The sequence below is a fragment of the Somniosus microcephalus genome, chromosome 5 (assembly GCF_052327205.1).
Source record: "Somniosus microcephalus isolate GS21.2 chromosome 5, FLI_Smic_1.0, whole genome shotgun sequence".
Classification (NCBI taxonomy): Eukaryota; Metazoa; Chordata; class Chondrichthyes; order Squaliformes; family Somniosidae; genus Somniosus; species Somniosus microcephalus.
In genome coordinates, this window is record NC_140991.1 from 277,345,323 (window position 1) to 277,360,572 (window position 15,250).

Consider the following 15,250-nt stretch of genomic DNA (forward strand, 5'->3'; position numbering starts at 1 on the left):
CATAGAAACATAGGGATAGGAGTAGGCCATTCAGCCCCATGAGCCTGCTCCACCATTCAATTAGATCATGTCTGATCTGTACCTCAACTCCATTTACCCACTTTAGCTTTATAGCCTTTTGGGGCAGAGAATTGAAGATTTCCACTACCCTTTGTGTAAAAAGCGCTTCCTGATTTCCCTCTTAAATGGCCCAGCTCTAATTTTAAGATTATGTCCCTAGTTCTTGATTCAGAGGGAATAGTTTCTCCGTATCTACCCAATCAAACCCCTTTAACATTTTAAACACCTCAATCTGATCACCCTTCAATCTTTTATACTCAAGGGAATACAAACCAATTTTATGCAACATGGCTTCATGATTTAACCCTTTAAACCCCGGTATTGTGGTGAATCTGTGGTGCACCACCTCCAAGACCAATATATCCTTCCTGAGGTGCGGTGCCCAAAAGTGAATGCAGTCCTCCAGATGGGGTCTCATCAAGGCTCTATACAAATCTATACAACTTGAACAGTTGAGAACTTTTTTGCTGTGACTAAATGTAATGTCAATAATTCATTGCATGTTAAATATTATGGAAAAATATAGTACAGGTTCATGTCGAGGTATGTGGAAAAAAATTACGTTGGTTGAGAGAGCATACTAGCAAGTGTTATGTTGCATTAGTAACATAGTGCTGGAATTAATAAAGGAGAATACGAGTCCAAACCTTCAGTATAAAATCCGACAAGGCAGAAATACTTTGCTAAAGAAAGATTGAAAGAGATGTGGCTACTAAAGGAATAGCAAGATACTCAGGTAAGTTATTTAATTTGTCGAGGTATTGACGTAAGAAAACCACTGGGCGCTTGGTCTGAGTATTAAACAAGGCTTTAATCAACTGTTTTTCAACATGGAGATCTAGTTGTGTCCTTCACTAGTTCCTGTTAAAGAATGTCCTGAGCAAGCTGGGCCCATGCCCGAGTATTTATACTCTCCCTGGACAGCTCCACCAGCAGGCTGCCCAGTTTCATTTCATAAGTCATTTCCACACGAATGACAAGATTCACGTCAGGTATATTTTCACAGTTCCCCAACAAAAGGCTAAAGGGATCAAGGAATATGGGGAGAAAGCAGGGACAGGGTACTGAATTTGGATGATCAGCCATGATCTCATTAAATGGTGGAACAGGCTCGAGGGGCCGAATGGCCTACTCCTGCTCCTATCTTCTATGTTTCTAAAACAAAAGCACAACCGATAAGGTGTCAGCCATGGCTCAGTTGGTAGCACTCTCGCCTCTGAGGCAGAAGGTTGTGGGGTCAAGTCCCACTCCAGAGACTTGAGTACAAAAATCTAGGCTGAGACTCCAGTGGAGCACTGCAATGTCGGAGGTGCCATCTTTTGGATGAGATGTTAAACCGAGGCCCCGTCTGCTTTCTCAGGTGCATGTAAAAGATCCCATGGCACTATTTCGAAGAAGAGAAGGGGCGTTCTCCTTGGTGTCCTGGCTAATATTTATCCCTCAACCAACATCACTAAAAGCAGATTATCCGGTCATCATCACACTGCTGTGGGAGCTTGCTGTGTGCAAATTGGCTGCTACATTTCCTACATTACAACAGCAACTACACTTCAAAAGTATTTCATTGGCTGTAGAGCGCTTTGGGATGTCCTAAGGTTGTGAAAGACGCTATATAAATGCAAGTTTTTTTTAAATTAGCAACTGCTGTCTAATGAGATAAATTCCAAAGTTTGTTCTTTTCATAGAGGTTTGAAGCACAGAAGGAGACTGTTTGGCTCATCGTCTCTGTACCAGCTCTTTGCAAGAACAATCCAGAACTAAAGACACTGCACCACTCCCTCCCCATAGCCCTAAATCTTGACCTGTTTCAAACATTTATCCAATTCTCACTTAAAAGATGCAACAGTCAATGACTGGTTGAACAATGACTTGTCTCGGGAGGAATGTCCCAGGCCACAGTGTTGGTAAAGGCAGAGAGCAAGCAAAAATGCTTTGTAGCTGAGCCAACGTGTTGACATGAAAGATAGCATAGTGACTCAGTGCAGAGACTCTGCTGCTCAGGTCTGTAGATTAGATAGGGGCGTACACTTGAGAAAATTAGAGTAGCAAGCCAACCTGGAACACTGCCGTGATGGCCTGGCAACCATGTGGTGATGGCAGGCAGCAAGGTGTGCATTCATATTCATAAACATCGTGGCTGATGCTGGCTTGTATAAAAATAAAACAGACTGGCCCAGAAATTCGGGTCCCAACGCGTGAGTACGCACTGGGTACTCACCCTTTGTTAAGTCTGTGTGTTATAGTGATAATTACTACACAGACCACAAGAGTAAACTTTAACAGGTCTTTACTAGTCGAGGGTCAGGGCGGAACTGCCCAATAAATCATTACACAGCACTTATATACCGGTGTGGTCACCACCGGTATTACAGTATACAGCAGCCAAGATAAAGTAGTGCAACCCTTAAAATAGTTCTCTTAAAGGTGGAACGGTTACATACACTACAATCCTCCCTTTTTAGCTTAACCGTATATATTCCCCATTAAACATAACATCATAACATATATACACAACTTCATGTAAAAACAGTTCACAGATTCAGTCTCTGAGGCGGCGCCTCCTGCGCCTCCTGACTCGGTCCGGATAACGCCTCTGTGGTGTAGTAGTTTTCGGTGGTGTAGTAGGTTCTTGTTGCTGGGGTGACTCATCTAATAGTCCTTCACTGGACTTAACAGCTTGAACTTTCGTAACTTCAGAACCAGCATTGCTGACTTCTAAAGGCTCGAGTACCTTGGGAAGTTTTTCTACTTCCAGACTGATTTGGCTCAGTTCGGAGGGACCACCTGCGTGACCTGGTAGGGGTGATAATGGTTCAGGTGAGTCATCATCTTCTGCTTCTTCTCTATTGTCTTCTATTTCCTCCATCACTTCAGCTTTTGCCTCTGCCACCAATTTCCTGAGTGGCTTATTACTGCTGACACTGCTCACAAAAGGGTGCTCTTTCTTCTTAGCTTTCAACTGATCGATGAATTTGACATATTCCCTTTCTTGCTCAGCTTTGATTCATTTGGCCTCATCGCGCAGACGGTTTGTGTGTTCCTGCTCCATTTTCTCAATCAGCTGCTTCTGCTGTCTTCCCAGATTCTCCAACTCTGTGTCAAAGAACTTTTTCTTTGCATTCATCTCTTGCTCAAAACGGCGAATCATTTGTTCTAATTGCTGTTGTAGTTTGAAATTGAGTTGAGTTCGAGCCCGGTGTTCCTCAGAAATGTGCATGTCTGTAGACTGGACAGACTCAGAATTCTCTGTCAAACTATGTTGTTGTTGTTCAGTGGAATTCTGTTCTGATACTTTGTTCTCTTCTGAAGCATTTATGCACTCCTTCATTTTTCCATCATTAGTCTGCAAGTCCATTTTGGACTTGTCTTTTGCACATGGGCTGGTCTTACCATCATCAGTACCAGAGTCTGAGCGGATTGTCTTCACCGAGTTCTCACTCTCTGCTTTGTCACTGTCACTGCTGCATATGCCCTCATCCAATATTCTGGACAATCGTGCAGGTTTGACATCTTTCTTTCCGGAATCTACCGTTATTGCTTTTAGGGAGTGCCAGTCCATATTTATTTTCCTGATCCACTCCCGTCCCAGAAGTGGTGGACCTCCCTCAGGTAGTACATATATGTCCATTCCTTGGTGTTCTTTGCCCTTGTGTACCACCTTGACTTTTATCTTACCGATGGGGTATACTCTTTGCCCCGTGTATGTCTGCAATACTATCTCCGTATCTCGTAGGGGAATATGTGTGAATAACCTTTTGTAATCTTGCTTGTTCATGACCGTCAACGCCGATCCGGTGTCCACTTCCATCTTCACTTGGACTCCTGCTATCTGCAGTGTGGCCCAGATAGTTTGTCGGTCAGCTTCCTTACTCACATTGTGAATTCTCAGACTACCCAGTTCCTTGCTGTTGGAGTCTGAATCCGAATTCTGTTCATCCGAACTCTTCTCAGCCACCTTATGCACCTTTCTGCACCTTTCCTGCGGTGACTTTTTGTTGCTGGTCTGCTTTCCTGACCGGCATACTTTAGCTATGTGACCAAGCTTGCCACATTTTCTACATTCCTGGTTTTTAAACCAGCATTGGTTCTGATCGTGTGTTGTCTTTCCACAACGATAACATTTCGTTGTACCCAAAGCCATTTGATCTACGCTGAGTACCGCTGCCTTCAGCTGCATTTCCGCAGTGCCTCTCGCTGCGGCTTCGTGCGATGCTGCAATAGTGACAGCCTTATCAAGTGTAAGATCATTCTCTTCAAGCAACCGCTTTTGTGTTCCTTCTTTCGACAATCCACACACGAATTTGTCTCTCAGTGCCTCTGTCAGTCTTTCCCCAAACTGACAGTATTTCGCCAGTTTACGCAGTTCAATTAAATACTCCGCGTTGCTTTCCTCTTTCAGTTGCGTTCTCGCATAAAATTTGAATCGTTCCGCTAACATCAGCGGTGTGGGGTTCAAATGATTCTTCAGGACAGCAACAATATTAGCGAAAGTCTGATCCGCCGGTTTAGCTGGTGATAGAAGATGCTTCAATAGCCCGTATGTCTTCGCACCCATTGAGTTTAGTAAGGTTAGTGCTTTATCTTCATTTGATATTTTATTTGCCTTACAATATATCTCTATGTGTTCTACATACGTGGCCCAATCTTCAACATCGGGATCGAAATCGTTGATGTTACCACGCTTAGGCATCCTCGCAATCTTCTTGAGAGACAAAAAGAAATTTTTCTTTTTTTTTTTAAATGGCAGTTTCCCGCGCTCGTCTTCTTCCCCCGCCCACGAAAATGGCGGCTTCCCGCGCTCGTCTTCTTCCCCCGCCTACGAAAATGGCGGCTTCCCGCGTTTGCCTTTCTCCCCCGCTGGCTGTAATGGCGATTGCCGTATTGCTGCGTTCGCCCTCCCCAGCGGTTTTCAAATCGTGCCTCCCAGCCCCTCTTGCAGTCCGGTCCTTTCCCCCCCCGGCTGCGGCTGAGTTCTCCGCGGTTTTTTTTAAATTTTCTCCCGCGCTTACGCTGTCCCGGTCGCTGCGCCTCGCGGCCTCGGTAGCTGCCCGGCCTTTTTCACCGGTCGCGGTCGAGCTCTCTCTCGACGCTGTTGCGTCTCCCAGCCCGCTATTTTCTCTCGCGCCTTACGCTGTCCTGGTCGCTGCGCCTCGCGGCTTCGGTAGCTGCCCGGCCTTTTTCACCGGTCGCGGTCGAGCTCTCTCTCGACGCTGTTGCGTCTCCCAGCCCGCTTGTAGCCCGATCTCTCACACCGGCTGCCTTTGCAATCACCGCGGCTTCCGTGCCTTACGCTGCCCCAGTCTCAGCGCCTCTGGCCCCGACTTCTGTCCGGCTCTGTTCCCCGGCCGTGGTCGAGTTCTCCGCCCTTATATCTTCCGTTTTTCCCTCCCCTACTTCACAGTCAACGTGGCCGACTTGCTGCTCGTCGCTGATCGGCTTACCCACCACCGTGATAGAAGGGATGATCACTGCCTGTTGCTGATGGAAGGCTTCATGTCAGAATTCTTCCTATGCTCTGCAGACCCGAGTCTTTTCTCAGCAGAATGATGAGGGCGGATGCCTCTTCTCGACGCCCGTTAAACTGCCTTGGATGTATCTCTGCCGCAGGGTAAGATCGTACTCGTCGCCACTGTTAAGTCTGTGTGTTATAATGAGAATTACTACACAGACCACAAGAGTAACTTTTAACAGGTCTTTACTAGTCGAAGGTCAGGGCGGAACTGCCCAATAAATCATTACACAGCACTTATATACCGGTGTGGTCACCACCGGTATTACAGTGTACAGCAGCCAAGATAAAGTAGTGCAACCCTTAAAATAGTTCTCTTAAAGGTGGAACGGTTACATACACTACACCCTTAGGCCCAACTAAAGTGCCAGTTTCGTGCATGCACTGCGCATGCGCGGGAAACCGGAACTTCTGTTCCCTTGAAAGAAGGGGTTGACAGGTGGAACGCGTGCGCCGGAGAGGCAGCGCGTGCGCATCAAACGTACGTTTTTTTTGCAGGTTTCTCCGGGAGGGTAAGTCTCCAGCAGCACTTTTAAAAAGCAGGCGCAAGGCCTGCTTTTAACAAGGTAAGTGGTGAATTAATTAAAATTAAAACATTTTTTCCACAGGTTTATTATTTTTAAATATTTAAAGAAAGGTAAGTTTATTTTTAGCCCCGTTAGAAAATGTAATTAATTTTTTCAAAAATTTAAATTATTTAAAATAGTTATTTCATGTAATTTATAGTTATTTTAAAAATGTGATGTTTTTAAAAAATTTATTTGAAGTTTTAGTGATGTTTTGGGGCTTATAGTATTTATAGGTTTGACAGCTCTTCCTGTCAAACTTATGAATGAAGCATTCCCTGCTCCGATTGGCTCCCCATGGCCCACGTGATCCCAGGGGACGCATCGAACTAACTGCGCCCCTGGGATATGCAAGCACTACGCGCCGGCAGTTGGAGGAGGCCCAAGATCGAAATCCCATGCGGGCCCACAGCTCAACGGCCGGCGCGCTAGGTAAGTGCAGGTTGGGGGCTTGCACCCGTGGGAAGCCTCCGACCCGAATTTCTGGGCCAATACCTTTGGTAAAGGACCGAGAGCAGGTTTGGGCCAAAAATAGAGAGGAAGGAAGGGGGGCAAAAATGAAAAAATCAACAGACATGATGGTGGGGGGAGGGTATATATTACTAGAAATGACATTGCAAAATCTGTCCAATAGCCGTGCCTCTATTATCATTCAGAATGAATGAGTGAAGAATAAATTAAGATTGTGGGCTAGATTTTCAGTTGATAGCGCCAGCAGTTAGCGCCTTAAGAGAAGTGATTTTCGGGCGCTATGCGTGTAGCGCCCGTGCGCAGCGCAGTTTGCGCCCCGCCCCAAATTAAGTTGCCCGTTAGCGCCGGCGCAAAGTTTAGCACCCGCCCGGATGCGCGCGCAGAAAATGACGTCACATCCTCGTGCAACGCCCTTTGTGCGCCCCGATTCCAAACTTCAGTCGGACCGCCCCATTGTGCGGCTGGAGGCCGGAGCGTTTGGAAAAAGGAACGCAACACAACCAGCGCGGGCCCCGGGGGGCGCAAATTAAAGGGGACGTGCTCTCCAGTATAAAGGCCAGCCTTTTTTCAGAAAACACTCTTGTGCAACGCATTTCTGGAGACACAACAAGGAGGATAGCTAACTGGTTTCAAGCAGCAAGAGCTCAGGTATTTTTGGACTCAGGCCAGAGCGCTGCAAGTGGCCTTTTGGAAATTTGAGTGTTTGCCAGGATTTGATGGGGGTTGCATGGGGTGCCAACGCGGAGCTGCAGCTCCATGTCCGTAGGGCTCGCAGACGCATTGTGAGAGGGGCAGCCCTGGCTAGAGGCAGAGGGGGCTACAGGCGTCGGCCACGTAGGCCTTACCCAGTCAGGCTATACCGCCAGCAGCGCTCCTACCTAAACATGAGTGCCGCGCGATGTGTTAAAAGGCTCCGATTCCGAAAGGAGGTGATTGCAGAGATCTGCCACCTGCTTCGCCGAGACCTGCGGCCAAAGCTCAGGTGCAGGACGTCTCTGTCGGTGGAAGTGAAGGTGACGGTGGCATTGAACTTCTATGCCACCGGCTCCTTCCAATACGCTGCTGGGGACATAGCAAACATCTCCCAGTACGGCGCGCATCGCTGCATCCGCCAGGTGACCGAAGCACTGTTCAGAAGGAGAAGCCAATTCATCTCCTTCCCCATGGCCCTGGAGAGCCAGCATCAGCGCGCATTGGGATTTTCCAGACTCAGGGAATTCCCCTTGGTGCAGGGCGCCATTGACTGTACGCATGTGGCTTTGCGGGCCCCTCTGGAGCATGGCGAGCAGTATCGCAACAGGAAGGGCTACCATTCTCTGAATGTGCAGCTGGTCTGTGACCACAAGCAGCGCATCATGGCAGTCAATGCCAGCTTCCCAGGCAGCAGCCACGATGCCTTTATCCTGCGGCAGAGTACTGTGCATGACATGTTCCAGGCACAGCCTCCCCCAAGAGGATGGCTACTCGGGGACAAAGGCTATCCTTTGTGCACCTGGCTCATGACCCCGTTCCGCGCGCCCAGGACCGCTGCTGAAGAGGCCTACAACGAGAGCCAACAAACCACCCGCAACATCATCGAGCTTACTATTGGGGTCCTCAAGCAGCGGTTCCGCTGCCTTGATCGCTCCGGAGGAGCTCTCCAGTATTCGCCGGACCGGGTCTCCCAATTTGTGGTGGTTTGCTGCATGCTACACAACCTGGCTATCCGCAGGACTCAGGCACTGCCACCTGACGTTGGACCAGCACCTCAGGAGGAGGAGCAGGAGGAGCATGAGGAGGAGGAGGAGGAGGAGCAGGAGTACGTTCCCAGGAGGGAGCGACCAGGGCCAAGGGCCGCACGACGCCACCTTATTACACGGTACTTCTAAGCCCCCTGTCAGGGAATGGCCAGGGGCCATGAGGGAAGATGAATGCAGGCGCTCCGCAAGCCCTCAGCCGGCGAAGCCAACAAACACTAAGAAGAACAACCATGGAGACTGCATGAATAAAGATAATTTTTTATTACACAGAAATGAAAAGCCCTTCCCACATGAATCCCCAAAAACAATAAACGGGCCCCACAAAAAGCCCAACAAACGACTCACTCCCACAAACTGGGGAGGAGTCACTCCACCTTTCTTCAAACCGGGCCTCAACGTCGGCCTAACGCAAAAAATAAGCCCTCCAACAACACAACCATGGGCAAAATAAAGATGGCCACCGCCATATAAAAGGAAAGCTGGCCACACCCTCTACTGAGTGGCCCGCGAGGGCGAGACCTTGCCCAGCCTTTTGCCTCCCCTGCCCGGCCTGCTGCTCCTTCGCAAGCTCTGCCCAGTGGCTGCTGCGAGGCTGGGGGAAGGTGCCTGAGGCTCAGATGCCCTTCCACCAGATGCCGCTGGGGGGCGGCCTACACGGCGTTTGGGCCTCGAGGGGCCGTCTGCTGAGTGGCGCACCTGAGCCGCTTGCCCTTGACGCCCCAGTGGGGGAATGGTGGCGACGGATGGCGCAATGTGGGCCAGCTGGCGTCTGGGATGTGCTGGCTGGTGCTGTGGCGCGGTGGCACTCGGCCGGGCCCGCACTGCAGGATCCGCAACAATCAGCCGAGGGGCGGCTTGCTGGGATGGTCCAGCGCGGCGGCTGCCCTGGCGATGCCTGCCTGAGACAGCGCGTGTGGCAGCAGTGAGTGCCCCTGTTGTCCTGGTGTGCGCGCGCATCACATCCGCCAGGGTCTTGACGGCATCAGTCAGCATGCGGCCACTCGCGGCAGTTGCTGCCCCGAACTCGCGCACACTGGTCGCCAGCGACTCGATGGCCTCAGGCATGCGCCCCACCACGCTCATGAGCTCCGTGTGGCGCCGGTCCGAATCCTCGGCCATCTTATCCAGCTTCCGCACCTCCTCCGAGGTGAAGGTGTCCGGACTGGAGTCGCGACTCTCCCGCTGGGGAGGAGGGGGCCGAACTAAGGGACCCTTGCCACGTTGGTGGCGGCGAGTGTGCCGATCAGCAGCACTCCCCTCTGATCCTTCCCCCCTTTGGGGGGAAGGCCGCGGGCCACGCGCACGGCTCCTGGGTGGCTGGACGCCACTGGTCCCAGAAGCTGCATTGCCCTGCGACAGTTCCTCCAGGCACTCGTCCAGTGAGGAGGTGTCAAGCATTTCCTCCTCTCCTGCGGGACGTGACTGTTCCCCCGATGGTCCGGCTTGCTCCTCCTCCTCCTCCTGCTCGGAGGTGCTGTCACTGGCAGCTTCAGGGTCCTGGTCGTCACCAGCTGAAAGCAGGAATGCACAAGAGTAGCTTCAGAGTGAGGAGACGGCATCAGTGAGGGAGTTAGGACTGGCGGCATTCAGCGCATTGGTGGGACAGTGGCAAAGGAGGTAGCTCGGATGGGCCAGTGCGACGCGAGAGGGCCAAAAGGCGAGGTCCTTACCATTGCCGGGCAGTGGAGGGTCGGATACTCCGCACGCTGTGGGGACGATCACACGGGCTCCCATGAGCACACACACGCGCTCCTCCAGCCGAGTGAGCTTCTGCAGCTTGGCGCGGCCACCCCTGGCACGGGCCTGGCGATTAAAGGCTACTTTAGCCTGCAAGAGAAAGGACGGGCTGTAAGTGCGCAGTGTAGCCCTGATGTAGTGTGCACTGCCTCCCATGGTGGAATAGCTTGGCCAGAGTGAGGCCCTGATGTAGTGTGCACTGCCTCCCATGGTGGAATAGCTTGGCCAGAGTGAAGCCCTGATGTAGTGTGCACTGCCTCCCATGGTGGAATAGCTTGGCCAGAGTGAAGCCCTGATGTAGTGTGCACAGCCTCCCATGGTGGAATAGCTTGGCCAAAGTGTAGAGTGCCGAATGGCCATTTGATGCTCATGACTGTCCCAATGCTGCTGGCTGAGGGCTGGCCAATAGGACTTTCAGCTCCCTTTGCCCATCATGTCAGGTGTACATGCAAGAATGAGGAGGAGACTGGAAAGGCTACTCACCTTGTCAATCCTGGTCAGGTCGTTGTATTTTTTACGACATTGTTTGTGGGTCCTGGGGGCATCGCCGGTGAACGTCACCCTCTGGGCTATCTGCTTCCAGGCTTTGGTGTAGTCGTGGTGGGTTGGATTCCTCCCACTCTCTGGGAACAAGATCTTGCGCCTCACCTCCAGAGCTGTGACCATTATGTCCAGATCACCCTCTGAGAAGCGCAGGGCACGCTGACGGGCCTTCTCTGGCGTTGCCATGACTCCCTGGGGCTGAGCAGCAGTGTTGAGGCCTCTTTGCAAGGCTGCAGTGTGCAGGGCGTGGCAGCAGACCAATTCGTCCCTTCCCCCTTTAAGAGCTGGTCGGCGCCACGGGGTCTGCTGTCAGTCCAAAAATGACCGCACCCGCGCTGCGCCCCGCCTGGGCGCTATCCCTCTGGACCGCCGGCTTAGCGCCTAAAGATAGTAGTGGAACGCCTCTTTTAGCGCTCCACCAACCTCTTAGGGCGAAGCCACTGAATTCCCGGCAACGGGGCGCTACTTTGGGGCGGGCGCTAACTTCGGGCGGGCGCTAAGGTTAGCGCCCCAAAACTGCCTATAGTGAAAATCTAGCCCTGTGTTTTTAATCCCTTTTATGCTGGCATTTTGGAGATCTTGGATTTAAAACTAAAGTTAGAACATGCTGTCAGAATTAATGAAGTCTCTGTTTCAATAGCAATTAAAATTAATCTGCACACACCACATAATTAATGTTTTATTTTAAAATAACTGTGCTATGAAGTGACTTACATTAAAACATTATCAATGGCTATGAGATACTACATTTAATTTGGTTGACATTTATCTGAGAGTTGATACTATTAAAACTTTTCTTTAAATATGTACTTTAAGGGAATTTTGTATGAAGTCAAGGGAGGGACATGAGTGCTGGAAAATTATATATTTTTCCAGTTTTAGCATCCAGTGCCAGTACCAAACACTAATGTACAGCATATTTATCATTCTAACTCTGACTCAACAATATTGCCTGAACCTGCTGCAATGCAGCAATACCATTTAGCACAGTGGCCAGCCTTGCGCTCTCTGAATGACATTGTCAATCTATACAGAATGGTGGTTCGTTTCAAACTATAAAGCCAGACCTCCACCAAACCGGATGACATTCCTTGCATTGCGGACATGTAGTAGCGTAGCACAGCATGTACTCAGAGACCGAGCCGTTGAGAGTTCCATGACTGATCCACCATGTAGTGAAAGTGAATATCGGAATGACATGAATCCTTTTGCTGCTCCAACATCTTTTTGCTGTGAAAATATGCTCACTGGTCACTGATCTCTGCATCTCCATCAAACTATGGAAGCACCTAAGGTTTACAGTGTCACCAACCTAAAATTGGAGCTGGCAATAACCCAGTGACATATACAATGAAGCTCTTGTCTCCACCCAAATTCTGATTGAAACAGAGATTCCACTGTCTGGACAGGTCAGATTGGGTACTGCTCCGCAGCCCTGATAAGGTGTCAACAATGATCAGTGCCTTTGTACAGTACCCTGCTTAATTTTGAAATACAGAAAGGAGAAAGCCTTCAGCACCTAGATCCCTGGGCTGAAGGGAGGCTGGGGCCAAGCAAATTTCCCAGTTTGGGAAATCCCTCCTCTCAAGCCTGCCTTCTCAGATATCATGGGCCATGTCTGGTAGGCAGAAATTATAACTGCACCAGGTTCCATTAGAAACTGCTGGCCTGGGCTGGGAACCATGGTATCTAGGTCCCACCCAAACTTCCTTGCACTACTCTGCACTCCCAGCTGACCCTTTGCCTGGAGTGCACTTATAGCCCTGAGGGAATTTGGGGCCAAGATGACCAAAACTGCACAGCATTCAAAATATGTCCTAACCTTACAATGAGTTACAAAGGTTTGAAATAATCATTGTTGGTTAATAAGCAAAAGTCCTCCAGGTGCATCCCAGCACTTGGTAGCTTTGTTGGCAATACCTTTCCATGTATTAGAGTCAGCCTTGGTTCAGTGGTAACACTCTTGGCTCTGAGTCAGAAGGTCGTGCGTTCAAATCCCACTTCAGGGGCTTGAGCACATCATTTCGGCTGGCATTTCAGTGCAGTACTGTGGGAGTGATGCACAGTCAGAAGTGCTGTCTTTCTGATAAGAAGTTAAACTAAGGCCCTGTCTACCCCTTCAGGTGGACATAAAAGAGCAGTGGAGTTCTCCCCAGTGTCCTGGCCAATATTTATCCCTCAATCAACATCATTAAAAAAAACAGATTATCTGGTCATTTGTCTCATTGCTGTTTGTGGGACCTTGCTGTATGCAAATTAGCTGCCACATTTCCCTACATTACAACAGTGATACTTCATTGGCTGTGGAATGTTGTGAGGTTGTGAAAGGTGCTATATAAATGTAAGTCCTCGCCTTTAAACAATTCTAAATGCATGGTTGATATACGCATCCAATGTTGCTTTCTTTGCCAAGGGCCACTCACTCACTGTATACATATTCCATGTTTCCTGTGTCATTATGTATTATCCTATATTCAATTTACCATCCTTTATCTTTTAAGTGTAATTTGCTCAGATCCTTTCAAAGGCTGCCAATCTGCTTTATGCTTATCACGAGGCGTCATGGCTTATCCTCAGTAAGTTTGATAATATTGGTGTCAACCTAAGCCAGCATTTAGCAAATTTATCGAAGCAGTTGGCGATTAAAAATGCACAACAGACAATTGGGTATTTAAGATTTTTTTCTCTCCCTTAGCTCACCAGTAGTGAGACCAGGATTAGGCATGGCAGATGTCATGTAACCCAACAAGCGATAGTAGGAGGATTGTTTTCAAAATGTAGCTGCTGACAAACTGCAAGCACATCAAATAATTAACTTGAGAGTTCAACAGTAAATGTGAAAGTAAAGACTCCTGGTTCACTAGTATTGAAAGTAAGACCATTTTAAGCATAATAGGTATAATTTAAGAGGCAGATTCTGAAACACATCTACATATCTTTGTTCCTAAAACCATACAACTCCAATTTAATTCAGAACAGTTTGTCACACACAACTGCATAACAAATGAACATCACACACAGAGAGGGGTGTTCTGAAGCAGTGTGTAAATCGATAAGTACAGGGAGTTCATGAGATATGAAGAACTTATTGAACTGCCTGAAGAAGCCAGCGTGCTCAATACATCTGTGTAAATCGCACCTATGGTACTGGCACATAGTTAACTCTATTTGTCTGATATAGGCAGGTACCCATGGCAGGCGGGTACCAATGTTCCCTGTAATTTTGTTTGGCGCTGCGCGGGCCATTCAAAATACAGCGCATGCGCAGTTTTTATCATTGAAAAGCCGGTAAGCCGGCTGCGCCGGGTCCCTGGGGTGTTGCGTAGCTTACCGGAAACATTGGCGGGGACAGCATGGCCTAGAAATTCCCCGGTGTAGCGCTGGCTGTTAAGGCCGGTTTTGTTGAAAAATGGCGGCGGCCTCGCTTCGGCCCACTCCCAGCATGGGACACGGCGGCTGCCATTTTGGTGAGGGCCATAACGCTGCCGTTGACAGCGCTGGTGCCTCAAATGTAAATTAGCAGATCGTGACATCAATCGGCGTGCAACGCCTGACTTGATGCCACGACTACTAATTTGGACGTTCTCGCTCTCCTTTACGCTGTGTCCTAACCACGCACAGAAAAGCATGTGTGAAGCAGCCCTGCAGAGACGCTGTCAGCGTTTCATAAAGGGGCACACACATCTTTCAGATAAGTTTGGATTTAAGCTTTAGGACTTTAAAAAAATATTTTATTGAAGTAGTGGTTTGGTGTAATACATTTAAAAAGTTTTAAAAGTCTGCAGGGAGTGCATGGAGCGCTGCTGGATGCCTACAAGTCTTTGGATGATAAAGCAAGGCCTCTGAGAAGATAGAAAATGCTGGAAATACTCAGCAGGGCAGGCAGCAACCGTGGAGAAACAGTTAACGGTCGGGATGCTGTCTGACCTGCTGAGCAGTTACAGCATTTTCTGCTTTTATTTTAGATTTCCAACATCCACTCGCAGAGGGCAGAGGAAGATGCAGAAGAGGAGCAAGCAGAGTGGAAGAAGCGGAAGGAAGGTTGCAACCCAGACAGCCCCTCTCTGGCCGGGATATCCGGGATGAAATAATCCCCCTGCGGTACCATTGACCACAACCCCAATTCCACTTTCAACATTTATCCCAACCTTACCTTCCCTCTGTCACTGACTATCATAGCGTCCTCTAGGCCACAAAGCTGAAATAAAAGCCACCACAAAGCAAACTTTCCTATCCAACTTTATACATCTATCCATCCAATATGACATCAAGAAATCTAATCACCCTTGTGCATTCCCTTAGTGACTGTATTGTGTGTGCCTTTGCCTATCCTAGCGATGTCATGCAGTGCTTCCCCAGTGGCTGCAGCATGGCTGGTGGAAGGCTGCTGATTTCCAATGGGAGACACGGCAGATGGCCTTGCAGGATGACTTCGAGGAGCTGGTGGCTGGGAATGTCAAATCGAGTGACAGTGTTTTTTCTTCTTCTGGCTGTATTTCTTGGGTTTCTGAAATGAGGAAGGCACAAGGATAGAGTTGTGGTGAAAGCAAGAACTGCATGCTTACACCATGTGCACCTTGTAAATCAGAAGATATTGTGGGATGAGGGGGAAATGGGATGTGAGA